At 43.8% G+C, this 18,705-nt stretch overlaps 1 protein-coding gene and 1 pseudogene across 11 annotated transcripts in view; one reads left to right on the top strand and one right to left on the bottom strand.

Annotated features, from left to right (window-relative positions):
• Positions 1-548: 548 nt before the first annotated feature.
• Positions 549-18,705, top strand: part of SYNE2 (spectrin repeat containing nuclear envelope protein 2) — a 342,533-nt gene continuing 324,376 nt past the window's right edge. For 7 of the 11 annotated variants that reach the window (XM_047864571.1, XM_047864576.1, XM_047864580.1 and 4 more), the window contains exon 1: positions 549-728. The gene's annotated coding sequence lies outside the window, so the exon portion shown is untranslated. Of the gene's footprint in view, positions 760-847; positions 941-7,470; positions 7,535-18,705 lie in introns of those variants that run through there. The other 4 variants (XM_047864572.1, XM_047864573.1, XM_047864574.1 and 1 more) reach the window with 4 other exon arrangements.
• LOC125169374 (uncharacterized) lies at positions 13,866-14,066 on the bottom strand (annotated as a pseudogene).

Here is an 18,705-nt window from a genome sequence, read left to right on the forward strand (position 1 = left end):
AAAAAAAAAAAGACTGAGGCTGTTCTTGTGCAGGCCTTCTGTATTTTAACAAGGGCCTTCCCTACCTTCCAGGTGATCCTGAAGTCTAGACCACGCTATTAGAAATACTGACCCAGATGGTAAAGGTCATCTAATCTCAAATCCTTATTTTACAAAGGGTCCAGAAAGGTTAGATGACTCGATCAAGGTTTGGTAGCTAATTTGCACATCTGCTCTCTTACTCCCTTACTCTCTAACTCAAAGAACCAGGAGTCCAGGAAGGTTAGAGAAGTTCCTAGATGAAATCCGGCAGAAACGCTTTTTTGGGAGTTTGTGACATTCTTTCTACCCCCGGTCGTTAACCTGCTTTCTGAGTTAGCATCTCCCCGCCTCCCTCTCTGACGTCCCAAAACCTGGGAAGAAAGTTGCCAGGCCAAGGCGGCCGCGGGGCCCGCGGGGTGGGAGGCGGGCGGCCCCGCCTCCGGTGCTCTCGGGCTAGCTCCACACTGGCCGCCGAGCGGCGAGCGCGGGACTCAGCGGCAGGCGGCGGGCGGGGAAGGCGCGGGGCGTGGTTTTCAGCTTTCCGAGCGCCAAGGAGCGGAGCGCGCTCTGCTGAGCCCCGAGCCTTCTGGACCGAAAAAGCGGACGGGAGGACGAGTAAAAGGCGCGATCGAGGGAGCAAGGCAAGCAGGGCGCCGACCCGGGCCCGCCCCAGCCCGCGCCCTCGCCCCTCGCCAGGCCAGCGGCGGGTGAGCGCGGCCGCGGGCCCCCAGCACCCCGGTGCGCCCCGGAGAGAGCGGGCTGTGGCGGGGAGGGAGAGCGGGAGGGAGGGAGAGCGGGAGGGAGGGGAAGGGGCGGGGGCGAGGGAGGGAAAGGTCCCCGAGCAGAGTGCGGGGGACAGCAGGCACGAGGACCGACCCGATGTCGGGGTCCGAGCCAGGCCACCGGAAACTTTGCCCAGGTGGGGAGAGCGGGGTGCGTGGAGGGCGCCGCAAACTTGTCAGCGGGCGGGGCGCTCCGGGGATTGGAGCGAGCGCCAGCGGGTGGCGTTTGTCTCTCCGGCTTCTTTGTGTCACCTCCGGGCCCCAGCCCGCCGGTCCGCCCGGCTCAGAAAGGGGCTGCGCTGGGGGCTCGGCCCTGATCCCCCCTGCCGCCCCCTCCCGGCCCAGGCCCCAGCGCTCGGGATCCGCTGATTGTTTTCTTTCCTCGCGTCAAGCCTGGGCGGGAAAGATTTTGAACCCCGCGTGAGATAGAACGTGGAGAGCAGCGGCTCACAGATTGCCAAATCGTGGGCGGCGCGAGGCTCGCCCCGAGTCCCCGAGAACCCGCGGGCCGGGGCGCACCCGGGCTGGAGAGGGCGCGGGGACCCGCCGGCCCCTGCGCTCCAGGAACCGCGGCGGGCGCGGCAGCCAAGCGCCCCCGCGCCAGGGCCCGCTCGGACTGCTCGCATTATAATTCCATTTTGATTGTTTGGGGTCTTTGTTGTCTGAAATTGCCTTGAGGGTCTGACGGTAGCACCTTTTCCTCCTTAGGTTATTTTCCTAATGTTAAAAAAAAAAAAAAAAAAAAAGCAGGGGGCGGGGAGAGTTGTGTGGAATCGGTGCTGCTCGAAACTACGTGAGCCACCTTATTAGATGGAGCTTGAGAAGTCCCGTGTAACATTTGCCTTTGTGGACGCTTGTTATTTCCGAAAGTTATTATTTTCCCCTCCCCTGATGGAAGGGAGCGTCTGAGCTGTATGCTAGCAGGCACGATTGTGTACAAGCACCAGCAAGTCAGAGCCAAACCGAGAGGCTTCTTTGTAGCCGCTCTATACTTCTGCATCTCTTTCTTTTTAGAAGTTCGTTTGATTTCAAGCAACTTTCATCTGCTGTTTTGAAAGTTTCCATAGCTCCGAAGTCCTCCTTGCAGATATTATATGGTTGTGCTAGGATGAGTTCGGCCGCGTTTAGGGTTGGGGGTTACAATTAAACATCTGAACCATACCTGGCCCTTTGCCGCTCTGGGTTCCTGCCATTGGAGACCTTGTAAATATCGCCAGGAGAGGGTGTTCACCTTTTATGAGATGGAATATTTGGCGTGTTTTTGTACCTGAATGCGTGACTCCTTCTTTAGTTTTATTTCTGGAAAACTGTTGAGACTTCCAGAGGCTTTTCCCGAGATAATTACTAAACGGTCTTAGCCCCGCCATTATGGCCCCCTGCCCCAAAGCACCACGAGGGAGAAGGGAGCAGGTGTAATCCTCATTAAGTTGTGGGTTTTTTTTTTTTTGGTGATAAAGACTCTGGAGATGTCAAAATAAATAAAAAGTGGAAATTCTTAGTTCTTTGTTCACCTGTTTCAGTTCACTGAGCCTTATTTGAATTCAGTAAAAATAAAAATCAAACCAGTTTGGGTCAGCTTAACCTTGTACATTAAGATTACTTAAAAAAAAAAAGATCATGTGAGTAAGTTCACCCAATTAGAAATTTTACAGACATTTCAGTGCATTGGTGCTGATTGTGTTTGCGGGGTACTGCAGTATGTTTAGAGAACTGAGTCACAATGGGATTATTCTAGGTAGTGCCCTCAGTAGTTTAACAGTTTATTTATTTTTAATGTTTATTTTTGAGAAAGAGACAGAGTACGAGTGGGGGAGGGGCAGAGAGAGAGGGGGACCCAGAATCCGAAGCAGGCTTCAGGCTCTGATCTGTTAGCACAGAGCCTGACCTGGGCCTTGAACCCACAGACCATGAGATCATGACCTGAACCGAAGTCAGATGCTTAACCCACTGAGCCACCCAGGTGCCCCTATGGTAGCTTAACAATTTAAAGTAAAGCTCAAAAATAGAATCAGCCATGCCTTGATAAGTAAGGAACAGGGTGAAAAGCAATTGATTAATTTGTCATTACTCATCATCTGTTTTTAATATAGATTTTTAATAACTTCACGAAATTACTCATTTACTCAAATAAGCTTTTACCATATGTCGGCCACTGTGCTGAAATCTGGAGTTCCAAACAAAAATAGTTACCATTTATGGAGTGCTTATTCTGTACCAGTAAATGCTTTGCATAGATTACCTCATTCATCTAATACATATTTATTGAGTGCCTACAATGTATTGTGGTAGGTGCCGGAGTTAACAACAGCACGGGGACTGCTGTGGTTCCCGCCAGCAGCTGGGAAGATCTGGGGAAGATCCACAGAACGTGAAAAACATTAGCAAACTAATTGCAGATTTTAAAATGTCCATCAGATCACACACTTCCCCGTTGAAAGCCCTTCAGTGGTTTCCCATCCCTGAGTGGAAGGCAGACCTGATTGTGGGCCCAGAGCTTACCCACGTCTGGTCCTCCTCCTTCCCCAGTGCTACACCTTTTTGCTGTACTTCTTCTTGCTCATACTTCTGCAGCCAAACCAGTTTCCTTGCTGTTTGAGGTTACCTTTGGACTTGCTGTTGCCTCTGCCTGGAATGCCCCCGGCCCAGCCCTTATTTCTGTCTGGCTCCCTCCCTGACCGCCTTCACTTCTTTCCTCATTGTTGTGTTTTCAGAAGGGCACCTGGGTGGCTCAGTGGGTTGAGCGTCCAACTCTTGATTTCAGCTCAGGACATGATCTTACAGTTCATGACACGTGGGTTCACATCAGGGCTCTGCGCTGACAGCACGGGCCTGCTTGAGATTCTCTCTCTCTCTCTCTCTCTCTCTCTCTCTCTGCCCCTCCCATGCATGCGCTCTCTCTCTCAAAATCAAGAAACTTAAAAAAAAAAATTGTGTTCTGAGTGAGCCTTGGCAAAACCCCAGATTTAAAATCACAGCCCCTCTTGCAACCCCCGTTCCCTTTCCCCTGTTCACAATTTATTTTTCTCCATGGCACTTATTTATTTATTTTTTAAGTTTTGAGGGAGAGAGACAGAATGTGAGCAGGGGAGGGGCACAGATGGAGAGAGACGCCCAGAATCCGAAGCAGGCTCCAGGCCCCGAGCTGACCGCGCAGAGCTCTCCGTGGCCCTTATGACGGTGGAAATAACATACTCTCTGTTTTTTACTCTCTTGTGAATGGTCCGTCTTCCTGCACTGGATTGCACTCCATCCATGCTGTCGTGGCCACTGTTGTAGCCTCAGACCCTGGAACGGTGCCTGGCGTGCGGTAGGGCCTTGGGAACTATTTGTTGAGTGAACGTTGAATAGAAGGAAGGAGACCATGGGATGCTGAGACTGAGACCAGGGGCTCCTGTGTTACTAGTGAGACGGCTTCTCTGTGGAGCTGACAGTAAAGCTGTGTCTTTGATGAGAAGGAGCCAGCCTTGTTGTTGGGGCGGGAGATGGTGGGGAGGATAGAGACTTGGAAGAAGATCAGCAGTGGAAATAGCATTGAGTCAGGAGTGAGCTGGGTGGCGTGTGGATTTGTTGGAACTGGGAGAAGCTGGTTGGGCCTGAACACTGTCAGCTGGTGGGAAAGGACTAAGTGAAGACATGGCGGTAATCAGGGGAAGGATGGAGCAGGGCCTTCCTTGTAGGCCAAGGTGTGGATAAATTCCCATTGAATCCTCATACAGCCTATGAGCCCCGGTTTATAGGTTCTAAAACTGGGCATCAGGTAACTTTCTGAGGTTACCTGGTAGGTGAATGGCAGAGCCTAGGATAGGAAACCAGGCTCTCTGACCTCAAAACACTTACATTTGACCATAATGCCAACATCAAAAGACAGAGTCCCTGTCTCGATGGACGAGCCATGGCAATATATACGTGACAGTGCTGGAAAAGATGCGTTCTTCGGGACTGTGGTGGGAGGAAGGCACCTGGTTCTTCCCGGGCGTGGAACAGGCCAAACTGGAAACCCTAAAGCATTTTTCCTTTTTTTTCTTATTATGAACCATTTCCCATTGGCTACATCTTAATTAAGAAATCATGTTAATGTTAAATGCGACAGCCTGTTGTTCAGGGTTTCACTGTGCATTCACTTTTTATCCTTGCTTTCACATCGACCAATGACCTGTGTCATACGCCCCCCTTTCCTACTTTTACCAAGTAAAGGAGTGAGTCTGGAATAGTGTAGAATCCCTTAGGTTTAAAGCCTGTAATTCTTCACTGAATTGCAGGTTATGCTCTTTTTTGATGGTTATCTTACACTGTCTGCACTTTGTGGTTTAGTGTGATAATTCTTTTTTTTTTTTTTTTTAGTTTAAGTTTATTTATTTATTTTCAGAGAGACAGAGACAGTGTGAGTGGGGGAGGAGTAGAGATAGGGGGAGAGAGAGAGAATCCCAAGCAGGTTCCGCACTGTGAGCACAGAGCCTGACGCGGGGCTCGAACTCACGAAACCGTGAGATCATGACCTGAGCCGAAACTGACAGCCGGATGCTTAGCTGACTGAGCCACTCAGGCACCCCTAGTGTGATAATTCTTACACTGGCTCTAGTGAGTATAATTGACACATGGTAAGCCACACGTTTAGAGTGTGAAATTCGCCATGTTTTTAACTTCTGTGTAGACTTGTGAAACCATCTCTCCTTTCAGCCCCTCCCTACACCTGCATTCTCCTACCCCAGACAGCCAAAGATAGCTTTCTGACTCTATGGATTAGTTGGTATTTTTAGAATTTTACGTAAATGGGATCAAAAAAGAGAGCAGGGTCTCTTTTTTGTCTGGCTTCTTTCACTTAGCATAATTATTTTGAGATTCCTCCACATTGCGTGTATCAGTGAGTCATTCCTTTTTGTTGCTGAATGGTATTCCACTGGATGGATATGCCCCGGCTCGTTCATCCATATACCCATTGATTGGCATTTGGCTTTTTTTTTTTTTTTCCATTTTTTGACTATTAAAAATAAAGCTACTGTGAACATTATACAGTCTTGTGTAGGCATCTGCTTTTATTTCCCCAAGGTAAGTGTTTAGGAGTGGAATGTCTGGATCACATGGTAGATCTATGTTTTGGAGTGGTTATACCATTGTACATTCCCAAAGTTGTGTGCGAGACTTCTACATCCTTGCCAACACTTGGTATGGTCAGGCTTTTCATAGACTTCTACTAGAGATGTAGTGGTATTCTCAGTGTGGTTTAAATTTGCATTTCCCTGATGACTAATGATATGCTTATTGCCCACCCATATATCTTCATTATTGAGGTTTCTGTGTATATTTTTTGCCCATTTTTTTTTATTGGGTTGGTTGTTTCCTTATTGGGTTTTGAGAATTCTTTATATATGTATACATATATATACTTATTTTTTTTCTTCAATATATGAAATTTATTGTCAAATTGGTTTCCATACAACACCCAGTGCTCATCCCAAAAGGTGCCCTCCTCAATACCCATCACCCACCCTCCCCTCCCTCCCACCCCCCATCAACCCTCAGTTTGTTCTCACTTTTTAAGAGTCTCTTATGCTTTGGCTCTCTCCCAGTCTAACCTCCTTTTTTTTTTTTTTTTCCCCTTTCCCTCCCCCATGGGTTTCTGTTAAGTTTCTCAGGATCCACATAAGAGTGAAAACATATGGTATCTGTCTTTCTCTGTATGGCTTATTTCACTTAGCATAACACTCTCCAGTTCCATCCACGTTGCTACAAAGGGCCATATTTCATTCTTTCTCATTGCCACTTAGTACTCCATTGTGTATATAAACCACAATTTCTTTATCCATTCATCAGTTGATGGACATTTAGGCTCTTTCCATAATTTGGCTATTGTTGAGAGTGCTGCTATAAACATTGGGGTACAAGGGCCCCTATGCATCAGTACTCCTGTATCCCTTGGGTAAATTCCTAGCATATACTTATTTATTTTTAAGAAAGAGAGAGAGCGTGCACACAAGCAGGGCGGGGGAGGGGCAGAGAGAAAGAGGAAGACACAGGATCCGAAGTAGGCTCCAGGCTCTGAGCTGTTAGCACAGAGCCCAATGCAGGGCTTGAACTCACGAACCAAACCATGAGATTACGACCTGACTGGAAGTCAGAAACTTAACCAACCGAGCTGCTCAGGAGCCCCACTTTTTTTTTTTTTTTAAATTTTTTACAAATTATTTTTGAGAGAGAGAGAGGGTGACAAAGGATCTGACACAGGCTCCATGCTGACAGCAGAGAACCTGATGTAGGGCTTGAACTCATGAACCTGGAGATCAGATCTGGGCTGAAGCCAGATGCTTAACCAACTGAGCCACCCAGGTGTCCCCCCACGGATTCTTTATATTTTCTAGAAACAAGTTCTTTATCAGATACATTATTTGCAAGAGTTACTTTCAGTCTATTCCTCGTCTTATGTTCTCTTAACAGTATCTTTGAAGATCAGAAGTTTTAAATTGTAATGAAGTCCAATTTATCAATTTATTCTTTTATGAACTGTACTTTTGATATGGTACCTTGAGAAATTTTTGCCTAACTCAAGGTGACAAAGATTTTTTTCTAAGAGTTATAAAACTCTTAGGAAAGCTCTATCAAAGAATGTAAACCTATAAACTTTTCATTTTACATTTAGGTCAGTTTACTTTGAGTTAATATTTGTTTACAGAGGGAAATGTGGGCTGAAGTTTACCCTACTGCTGCTGGGAACCCTTGGCGATTTCTAGAGACAGGTAATGTATGGCGGATGTCTTGTGTGTGTTAGGGGTTGGGGGGTGGGCGGCATTTGCTGTTGGCATCTAGTGGGTCAAGACCAGGGATGCTGTTCAGGAACCTACGGTGAACAGGAGAGATCCTCTAAACAAAAAACCATTGCGACAAAACGTCAGTAGCGCCAAGGTTTAGAAGTCTGTCACTTTAATTGACCTTTTCGATGAGCCAGCTATTGGTTTTATTGATATTCTCTTTTGTTTTTCTGTTCTCTATTTAATTGACTTTTCATTCTGATCCTTGTTATTTCCTTTCTTCTGCTTCCTTTGGGTGTAATTTGCTCTTCTTATTCTAGTTTCTTTAGGTCACTGATTTTGTGACTGTTTTTCTTTTGCTGTATAGATGTTTAGTGCTGTAAATTTCCTCCCGGGTACTGTTTTAGTGACATCTCACAAATTTCGATAGGGTGTGATTCTATTTTTATTCAGTTCAAAATACTTTAAAACTTTGTTGTTGTTTTTGTTGTTGTTGTTGTTATGTTCTCGGACCCTGAGTTACCCAGCAGTATATTGCTTGGTTTCCAAATATTTGTGGATTTTCCAGAGATCTTTCTGCTGCTGATTTCTAATTCAATTCCATTGTTGTCAAAGAGCCGTACTTTGTGTGGCTCAAATCCTTTTACGTTTATGGAGAATTATTTTATAGCCCAGAATATAATTTCTTTAAGTAAATGTCTCATGTGCACTTGAACAGAGTGTGTATTCTAATTGCACCATGTCAGAGGAATATCAACAGGACTTATCCCTGTTCAGGTTAACCTTGATCACCTGGCTGAGGTACTATTTGTCAGGGTTCTCCCCTGTAAAGTTACTTTTTTTCTCCCCCTTCTGTACATACTTTTTGGTAAGGGAGTCACTATGTGCAGCTCATGCTTAAAGAGTGGAGAGTTATGCTTCACTGCCTTGAAGAGTGTTGCTTTTTTATCCAGTGTGATGAACTCTGTCTGTTAATTGGGTTGTTTAGACCATTTATATTTTAAGTGATTATGAATATGGTTAGGTTTAGATCTAGAGCCTTCCTATATGTTTTCTGCTTTTTTCATCTGTTCTTTGTTCCTTTTTTCTCCTTTTTGGTCTTTGTTTGGATTTATTGATTTTATATATATATATATTTTTTTTAATTTTTTTTTTACTATTTTTGTATATAGTAAAAGATAGAAAATTTTTGTATATAGTAAAGATATCCTTTTTTGGCTTATTAGCTATCATTCTCTATTTTGTTACTTTAGTGGCTGCTTTAGGGTTTATAGTATACACCTTTTTTTTTTTAACGTTTATTTATTTTTGAGACAGCATGAGACAGAGACAGAGCATGAACTGGGGAGGGGCAGAGAGAGAGGGAGACACAGAATTGGAAGCAGGCTCCAGGCCCTGAGCCATCAGCCCAGAGCCTGATGCGGGGCTCAAACTCACGGAGTGTGAGATCATGACCTGAGCTGAAGTCGGATGCATAACCGACTGAGCCACCCAGGCGCCCCTAGTATACACCTTTAACTTACACAGTTTACCTTCAAGTGTTATAATCCCATCTCGTGTATGGATGAAAAACCCTGTTTGTAATAGTATATTTCCATTACTCTCCTCTTGACCTTTGTGTTATTGTCATATATTTAAAGAAGTAGTGAAATTCAGAAATCAGAACATAGTTCATTTTCTTTAAAAATTTTTTTTTTTTTTAGGGGCGCCTGGGTGGCTCAGTCGGTTAAGCGTCTGACTTCAGCTCAGGTCATGATCTCACAGTGTGTGGGTTCAAACCCCACATTGGGCTCTGTGCTCACAGCTTGGAGCCTGCTTCGGATTCTATGTCTCCCTCTCTCTCTGCCTCTCCCCTGCTCATGCTCTGTCTCTCAAATAAACATTAAAAAAAATTAAAAAAATATATTTTTTAATGTTTATTTATTTTTGAGAGAGAGAACGTGAGCAGGGGAGGGGCAGAGAGAGACGGAAACATAGAATCTGAAACAGGCTTCAGGCTCTGAGCTGTCAGCACGGAGCCCGATGTGGGGCTCAAACTTGTGAGCCGTGAGATCATGACCTTAGCCGAAGTCAGCGCTTAACCGACTGAATTGCTTAGACACCCCAGCATAGTTCGTTTTCTTACACTAAATCTGCTGACTTGCCATGGAGCAGATCATTGCTATGATGCAAAGATACTTCAGGAAACTGGAGGGTATTAGAACATTCAGAACACTCGGACTTGGAGAACTCTCCAGACAGGCACTGCAGAGCGTGTTGTGCTTCTTTTCTTTCCTCTGGGCAACATTAGGAGGAAGAAGGTGGATGGGGAAAAGGAATCAGTCCACCTGTGCTGATATTTTCCAGGCTCTGAGAAACTTCAAGACATGAGTTTGGAAGCATTCCTTTCTTTGGATGGTGTGTGAGATGAAAAGTACTCGGTTATAGCTCCTCAGGTCAAAGTAACACATTTGACAAAAGTGAACCTCAAGTTTCTGCTTGTCAGAGTCCATATTGGATTGAAAACTCCAGTCTGAGGGACGCCTGGGTGGCTCAGTCAGTTAAGCGTCTGACTCTTGATTTTGGCTTAGGTCATGACCTCTCAGTTCCTGAGATTGAGCCCTGTGCTGGCAGCATGGAGCCTGCTTAGGATCCTCTCTTTCTTCCTCTCTCTGCTCCCCCGCCCCTCCTCTCAAAGTAAATAAATAAACTAAAAAGAAAAAAAGAAAACTCTAGTCCGAGATGCAGTTCTTGGATCTCTCTAGAATTTGCCATCTACTTGTTGCTCTGGTTCCAGCTGACTTTTGGTCTTGCTTTGAGTATCGCCATTGTTTGCTGTTTGTCGTCAGTGAGTAGCTTCTGCCTATCCGGGTATGCAAATGTGTCCCTATTCTGAATATTAACACACTGGCAAACACTTGACTCTAAATGAGTGGGAAAACTCCATTCACTCAACAAGTTAATTTATCTTGTAAATATTTATTGAATCTGGGCTCTGGAACATTTCTGAAAATTTATGTCCCTTGCTCTTAGAAAGGCAATTGTCCAATAGGGGCAAGGCCCACACGCAGAGGAGCACGGAATCCAGTGTGGTAACTGGTGACCCTGCAAAGGAGACACGAACAGGGCAATGGGAGTGAGCTTAACACAGTGCTTGCCTGATTGTGTTCTGGGGACCAGCAGCATCCATTCTACTGAATCGGAAACCTTGAGGGGGCGGGGATGGGGGGCGGCGGCAGTCTTTGTTTAACAAGCCATCCAAGGGATTCTGATGTACACTCTCAAATTTGTGAACCACTGGCATAGAGGATTAGATGATCTCTGAGATTTTTTTCACAGCTCCAAAATTCTAGGAGTATGATTTAGAGATGTGATATTTACTCCATTGTCCTTCCCTGCCCACCCCCCCTTATGCTCTAACAATTTATGAAGTGCATCACCTTAGTTCCAATGTGTGTTTTTATTACTCGGTTTCCCCTCTTGTGTCCATTATTCATTATGAAGTACGGTATTGGTGTCAATGATTCCTCATTATGTTTCCTCACGTCTTTGCCTCCTTACAGATGACAGCCAGCCTACAAAGAACAGCACTTGTGCCACAGAATATCAGTCCATAAAATACCAAGTCCTTCCTTACTAAAGTTAGCTCACTGCTAATTAAGGGTTTTCTCCCCTATCATTTAGATTAGGAGCCATTGTGAAGTGCTTTGCGTATACGGGGTTGTATGTGTCTCCACGTATTTCCCAGTGGGCACCATTGCTTTCCTACGTAGTGTTATGTTCGCCAATGTGAGTTGATGGTTAACAAGGTTAAGCCACATCTGAGGGTTTTGTAGCCAGGGATATCCAAGGCATTTATTGCCCCACTGTTTGTGTGTTTGTTTCTTTCTTTCATAAGAGTTTATTTGAGAGAGGAAGAGACAATGTGAATCGTGGAGGGGCAGAGCGAGAGGGAGAGAGAATCCCAAGCAGGCTCCGCAGCCCGGTGCGGGGTTCAAACCCACAAAACTGCAAGATCATGACCCGAGCAGAAACCAAGAGTCAGACACTCAGCTGAGCCACCCAGGAGCCCCAACGCCGCACAGCGTTGGGTAGGGGCGCCCGGGTGGCTCAGTCAGTTGAGGGTCTGAATTCAGCTCAGGTCATGACCTCACGGTTCGTGAGTTCGAGCCCCGCATCAGGCTGTGTGCTGACATCTCAGAGCCTGGAGCCTGCTTCGGGTTGCGTGTCTCCCTCTCTGCCTCTCCCCTGTTGGTGCTCATGCTCTGTCTCTCAAAACTAAATAAACGTTGAAAAAAAAAAAAATAAAAGGAGTGTTGGCACTGATGAAGTGTCATGTAAAACATTAATTGCTATGTGGGTAAAACAGAAACTCAAAATTGTGAAGTTATGTCTGACACTGGAGCAGTAGTAAATTGGATTTTATTTTTATTTATTTAGTTTTAAAATGTTTATTTATTTATTTTGAGAAAGAGAGAGACTGAGAGCACGTGGGGGGGGGAGGGTCAGAGGGACAATCCCAAGCAGGCTCTGTGCTGTCAGCATGGAGCTCGAACCCACAAACTGTGAGATTGTGACCTGAGTGGAAATCAAGAGTTGGGTGCTATACTGACTGAACCACCCAGGTGCCCCGTTAACTGGATTTTAAAAAAACGTTATTACGAAAATTTTCACGTATATTCAAAAGCAGAGATCATAGTGAAATGAACTCCTGTGTCAATAGTACTCAATATCAGTAATTATTAAATCCTGCCAATGTGGTCCTACCTGTATGTACCTTCACCTCCCCCCCCATGCTGGATTATTTTGAAGTAAATTCCACATATATTATTTCATCCGTAAGTAATTAGATTTTAAATTATTTGAGCTGTTAAGATGCTAGAGATAAATATGAAACTGAATCACAAATAGGCATTTCATGGTTACACATTAAATTATAGATCCAGTTTATCTGGAGTTCACTTACACAAAAGGTAAAACAGAACAGTTGTGTGGAGACGTGTACATAGATTCCTATCAAAATTCACTAAAAATAAATATACTGGCTATATCAGTGAATACATTCTTTTTTTTTTTTTTTTAATTTGAGAGAGAGAGAGAGAGAGAGAGTCTTAAACAGGCTCCACTCTCAGCTCAGAGCCTGACACTGGGCTCGACCTCATGACTCTGGGATCATGAACGGAGCCGAATTCAAGTGTTGACGCTTAACTGACTGAGCCACCCAGGCACCCCATTAGTGAGTACATTCTATCTGAATATTTTATAAACCTTCATTATCATGATAGCAATATATACATTATACTTATAGATAATATTCCAGAAGAGTAAGAAAGAATACAAACCCACATACTGCCAAAATTGAAATATTTTGCTTGAAGGGGAACCTTTAATTTGAAAGGCATGTTTTGGGGGAGGGAGGTATCAGAAGAAAGTTTGTAGATCTCTAGGCAGATTTTTAGTGTATTTAAATTAAAAATTCTCATTATTCATTTTAGCAATTCTGTTGCTTTTTTTGAAAAGGTATTGGGGCATCTGCGTGGCTCAGTCTGGTTAAGGTCTGACTTCGGCTCGGGTCATGATCTCGCGGTTCACCGGTTAGAGCCCCTCGTAGGGCTCTGTGCTGACAGCTCGGAGCCTGGAGCCCGTTTTGGATTCTCTGTCCCCTTCTCTCTTTGTCCCTCCCCCTCCCCGTGCTCGCTCACGCTCTCTCTCAAAAAATAAACATTAAAAATTTCTTAAAAAAGAAAAGAAAGGAAAAGCTATTTAACATTTACGGATGAACAATACATCTTAACAAAAATCCACTCACCTTAGTCCATGTGCCACGCACAGTCTTTTCTTTGACACTAGAGCTCAATTTCGTTAGAGCTCAGGCTGCAGGGCACTTCATGTTTGGGGTCGGGGGAGGTGTGTGTGCAGAGTTAATCCATGCAGACAGACCACCTGTTTCTTCCTGCTCTGGCTTTGCGGTACAAGTTGGGGTACCTTGAGGAAAAGATGATTGTATTACAGCTGAGATCTTCAGTTTTGGCTACTTCTGTGTGATACAGCAATTAATGGGTCATACCGTAGAAAGTGGCTAAGTTTTGTTTAAAAAACAATTTCGTTAGGGGCGTCTGGGCGTTAAGTTAAGCGTCCAACTTTGGCTCAGGTCGTGATCTCAGGGTTTGTGAGTTGCAACCCTTTCATCGGGCTCTGCGCTCACAGCGCAGAATCTGCTTGAGAATCACTCTTCCCCCCCTCTCTCTTTCTGCCCCCTCCCCTGCTGACTGTCTCTCTCTTTCTCAAGATAAATCAAAATAAAAGGAAATTAAAAAAAATAAAAAAGATTTACTCAGAAGTAATTTTTATCTTAAGTATAAATTGAAGCAAAAGAAACAAAATAAATAGACTGCTTCCCATGCCCCCAAGACAAATAACAAAGGAAAAATCCCCCTACAACTTAAATGCATGGAAGCTGTTAGTACTATGATAGGTTACAGCCAACATACGATGGGATCATTTGCTACACTTGATCTTAGCCAAAAGGCCGAGAAGTGATTGATGAGATCATTTGCTAGAATAATGCATGCTACAGCTTTTAGTTCAAAACTTTGAACTAGTGATTCAGAAAGAAAAAAAAAAAAAGGAATGCCTACTGTAAATTCTGGTTTTAAAACTGTTAAAGGTGTGTTTTATTATTTACACCTGTATGTTGACAGGAAAAATGGGTCACAAGTGTTCTCTTGAATATCCTTTCTAATCATCTCATGACACTGAGTAAGAATTTTTCCTTTGTTAATAGACTTTTGTTTAAAAGAAAGTCTGTCACCTTTGTAGTCTTTGTACTTTCTTTCATTATGGGAAGCTTTAACTTAGTTGTGTAATAATTAATTTTATAGGTAGTGTTTAGTCCAGAACTGGTTATGATTCCTTCTAGGCCAGATGAAAAGAAACTCCAGAATGTTTATAACCACAGGTTGATGATTTGGTTACAAGACTCTGTTGGTGATGCTTTCTGAGACTTGGAAAGTAAGCTTGCCCCTTTCATGAGTCATCATGTTGTCTCCCAGTTGGCTATGTGTTTTCTTAGTTACTGCTGCTGATTTCAGGTTTGAGCAGGACAAGTAGGTTTTGGAATGATCCAACATACTCTTTAGGTTATACATGCCTGTTAAACCTTATAAACTGGCTTAATGTTGTATGTTCCGTGAAGAAGGGAAGATTTGATGGTCTGCCTGTCCCTGTCTTCCAAATTATTATTATTTTTTTCTGATTTGCTTTTCAGGGGCTTGGGGGTGGGGTAGGAAAAGAGAAAAGTGAATCTGGGAGACTGTCGATATGCTTGTTTATGACCCCGGACGAGAGCAGAGCCAAAATGGCCTCTATGTGCTGATAGGATAAAATATAATTTACTGGAGTCCTGGTCTTGGGGAATAGTCCCACGTGTATAAGTACTAAAAGGACGAGGGATTTTTGGAAATGGCTGTGGTATAATGTAATGGTTAAGAGCGTGGCTTTTGAGGTCAGACTGACTTTGGTTCAGATCCTGGCTTTGCCATACACTAGCCGTATCACTTTGGACAAATTATATAACCTCTCTGAGTAGAGTTTCCTCGTCTGTAAAACGGAGGCCAAAATACCCCTTTTACCTTAAAGGAGTGTTGTGAATGTTACTGAGGTAATACACATAATGGACAGTACACTGTTGCTGAATACTACAGAACACACTGTAATAAATGCTAGTTACATTCAGTTCAAGGGTGCAGTGAACAGGGTCTGAGTGTCAGGTGTTTAGGGGGCAATCAGAAGCGAGCAGATATGACCCCTGTCCTTTAGGAGCTGGGGGAGATGGCCTTGTCAATGAATTACTCTAGTATGATCCAGAATGAAAGAAGGGCAGGCCAAGGGCTGTAGGTACATTAAGCCAGTGGTAATCAATGCCTACTTTGGGGGAAGTTAGCACTAGTCTTGTAGAACACTGACATTAGATTTGGGTGGATAGCCAGGTCTAGAATGTAGAGTAGGGCTTTTGTGGGTGGAGAATGGAGGAGAGTAGATTGGAGGCTGAAGAAGAGCATAAAATAAAGTACAGGGCTCACGGCAAGATGCGGGGGGAGAGGTCTCGATAGATGCTTCCTCGTTAGATCTTGGGGACGTTTGAACACATAAATAGACTATATTCTTGTCAGTAGGGAACCAAGCTTGGTGTGAACTCTGTTTCAGGATAATGTTCTGAAAGACGTATTGGAGAGGCAGGGAGTCCAATTACAAGGTGTTTTGAGAAATCCAGTTGAGCGATGAAGAAATTCAGAGGACAGAGTCAGAAGGTATTGAAAGGAGGTGGAAGAGAGAGAGTTCTGAATTAGGTGCCTGGGGCGCCTGGGTGGCTCAGTCAGTTCGGCACCTGACTTCAGCTCACGTCATGATCTCACAGTTCACGAGTTTGAGGCCCTTGTCAGGCTCCATGCTGACAGCTGGGAGCCTGGAGCCTGCTTGGGATTTTGTGTCTCCCTCTCTCTCTGGCCCTCCCCCACTCACACTCTGTCTCTCTCTCAAAAATAAAAACATTAAAAAAAACAAAGACAATTCATTTCTTAAATAAATAAACAAACAAATAAATAAACAAGGTGCTGCAGAGAATGATGGTGCCATTAGTTGAGAGAGAGAAAACACAGGAGGAGCAGGTGGGAGACAACGGCTGGTCTTGGTGGTAGGGTGGGGTAGTGTGGACATCTAGCTGGCAGTTAGGAATTTAATTCTTCAAGAAAGAAGCTAACATTGTGCACTATGTCTCAGATTTTATGCTAAGCATCTCCAAAAATCATTATGGGAGGCAAATAGTATTTTCATTGATGAAGAAATAGTTCAGAAGAAGTCTGATGTTATTTGAACATTCACTTGCATTGCAAAGCACTTCTCACTTTTATCTTCCTCGTCAAGCTTTTTGGGGCAAGAGGCAAACCAGGGCTGGAAAGAATGAGGTGTGTGAGCACTGAAGACTGCTCTCTCTGTGGCACTGTTCATCATTTCCACATTCAGCCTCCCATTACACAGTCTCTACCTTGTGGAGAGAATAGGAGAGAATAACCCTCTCACTGGGAGATTTCCCTTTGTTACTTGAAGAATGTCGGGGGAGTTCCACTCCCAATCTTCTTTCGAAAGGTCTGATACTCATTTCCTTTTAGAGCTGCTTGAAGGTTGAAGTCCTTCAAGATTTTTTTCCCTCTTGCTTCTGATGAAATGGAAACATTTGGGTAGGAAAGGGTGAATGAACACTTTATAAAACGAGTCTTGTTTTAGTTGGGTTGGAGAGGAGCAGAGAGAATGATAGTCTTAATGTTATCCCCTGTGTCAGGTGATGAAATGTGTTCTCTCAATGTCAGGCTCGTGGATGCAGATTAAACATTAAGTCTGGTAAGACTTTGTGCATTTCTTTACATATTTTGTGTGTGTGTGTGTCTGTGTTCTTAACAAAAATCCAACAACACAAATATTAAAAAGCAAAAGCTCTTCCTCATGGTATTTTCACTTTCCATTCCTGCAGTCCCTGTCCCTAGAGATCACCACTGTGGACAATCTTATGTTTATACCATTTGAGTCTTTCTGAACACTCGGAACCCTGGCGGTGATTAAGCAGAGTCGCTAGAGTTTGTGCTTTTCCTTTGTCACTTCAATATTTGGTATCAGGGTTTATTACTGAGATTTCATAAATAGGAGTTCTTTATACTGTGTTCTGAAAGCCTTTTGTCATGAAGTTTAACTTAAGTTAAATGCTAGTGGATCCTCTTTCAAATCAGTGATGTACCTATGATTGGAATTTAGAGACCTTGATCTCATTTGTTGCTAAACCAGTTCTGTTAGTTAATTTATTACACAAGTTTGCCAGTTAGCTGCAACAGTGGGCAAAAAAACATGCTTCCTCTTATTTATTTATTTATTTATTTTAAAGAGGAGAAAGGGCAGGAAGAGCTGAGAATTGAAACCAGCAAAGGTCCATTTTAGTTCTGTCACTAGATTGATCTGTTAATTACTTCCTCTGTTGAATTCTCAGATAGATGTGCTCTGGCAAATCTCTCTAACAGAATCATGGGATAAGTGAGTACGTTAGCTATATCTTGCCCATTAGGAAGTTTCTTTTAAGGACACTGAGTTTGGATCCCGAAGCAAGCCTGGCCAGTGGCTTGCTGATGATCTTGAGCAAGTTACTTTCCTTCTCTGTTTTCCTAAGTGGGGTAGATGGTGTTTGTCTTATGGACTTGTGAGGATTAAAGAGATGGTACATGTATCTGCCATAAATTAAGTACTAAATAAATATTAACTATTATTACTGTTTTACCATTAGTACCAAAAAGAGAATCTACAATTTTGGCCGCCTGTGTAAGAATTCACCTGGTCTTACTTTCAAGCTATAACAAAGGGGAAGGCTCTGCTCATGTTGTTTGTTTTTTTTTTTCTTTTCTTTTAAGTTTATTTATTTATTTTGAGAGAGACATTGAGCACCAGTGGGGGGAGAGTCAGAGAGAGGGAGGCAGAGTAGGAGGGGGAGAGAGAGAGAGAGAGAGAGAGAGAGAGAGAGAGAGAGAGAGATAATATTCCATCTTTGTGCTAATAGCCCAGAGCCTGACACGGGGCTCGAACTCATGAACTGTGAGATCGTGACCTGAAACGAAATCAAGAGTCAGACCCTCAAATGACTGAGCCACCCAGGGACCCCACTGCTATTTCACTTTTATAGCACTGAAAATTGTCAGCAGGAATGGGCAAATAGTGAGATTGAGATATCTTTTCAAACGGGTAGAAATCTCAGTGCCTCTCTTAGGTGGTCAGCTTCCCAACTAAGGAAATTGAAGAAGCTTCCACCGAAGGATTACACAGAGACTTTGTATTGCCTTAGTGGTCTTCTCAAGATCTGTTGGTATTTCCAGTTCTGGTACACCCAAGAAAATATCATTAGAAAGATAAGAAACATTTTGGGGGGAGTGTTCTAATTGTTCACCGATGAGGAGGAAACGACTTAGATGGTGTTTCTTTTTGAGGGTGTTTTATGTTCTGTGTGTTTTAGAGGAACAGGTCAGGGATATTTCCATGGAGAAGGCTTGGAGAGAACAAAAAAATATTTCTTAGAAATCTCAAAATGTAACCTGAAATCCCATGAAAAGAAAATTTTGTAATTTTAGTAATCCGAGTTATGGAGGTAA

This window comes from Prionailurus viverrinus, chromosome B3, assembly GCF_022837055.1.
Source record: "Prionailurus viverrinus isolate Anna chromosome B3, UM_Priviv_1.0, whole genome shotgun sequence".
Lineage (NCBI taxonomy): Eukaryota > Metazoa > Chordata > Mammalia > Carnivora > Felidae > Prionailurus > Prionailurus viverrinus.